Here is a 352-nt window from a genome sequence, read left to right as displayed (position 1 = left end):
GTGGATATTGTATTTTTAAAATATTTATTTATTTGTATATGTCTGTCTCTCTATGTGCACATGCCTGAGGAGGTCAGAAGAGTGTCTGGTCCTGGAGCTGGAGTTAGAGACAGTTGTGAGCTGTCTGATATGGGTATTGGGAGTTGAGCTCAGTCCTTTATAAGAACAATACATGTTCTTAACCACTGCTCTCTTTATCTAGCCCTGGGATATTAGTACTCAGATTATTGAGACAGGTTCTTGTTGTCTAGTTCAAGCTGACCTGTATTTGGCCTACATTAACCTTGAACTTGCTCACCTCCTGAATGCAGGGGTTGTTAGGTATGTACCTGTAGGAGGCTCTTTAGCAGTT

The sequence above is a fragment of the Microtus oregoni genome, unplaced genomic scaffold (assembly GCF_018167655.1).
Source record: "Microtus oregoni isolate MIOR12 unplaced genomic scaffold, Mior012 000017F_ref0000208, whole genome shotgun sequence".
In the NCBI taxonomy this organism is placed as follows: Eukaryota; Metazoa; Chordata; class Mammalia; order Rodentia; family Cricetidae; genus Microtus; species Microtus oregoni.
Note: the sequence above shows the minus strand (reverse complement) of the source record.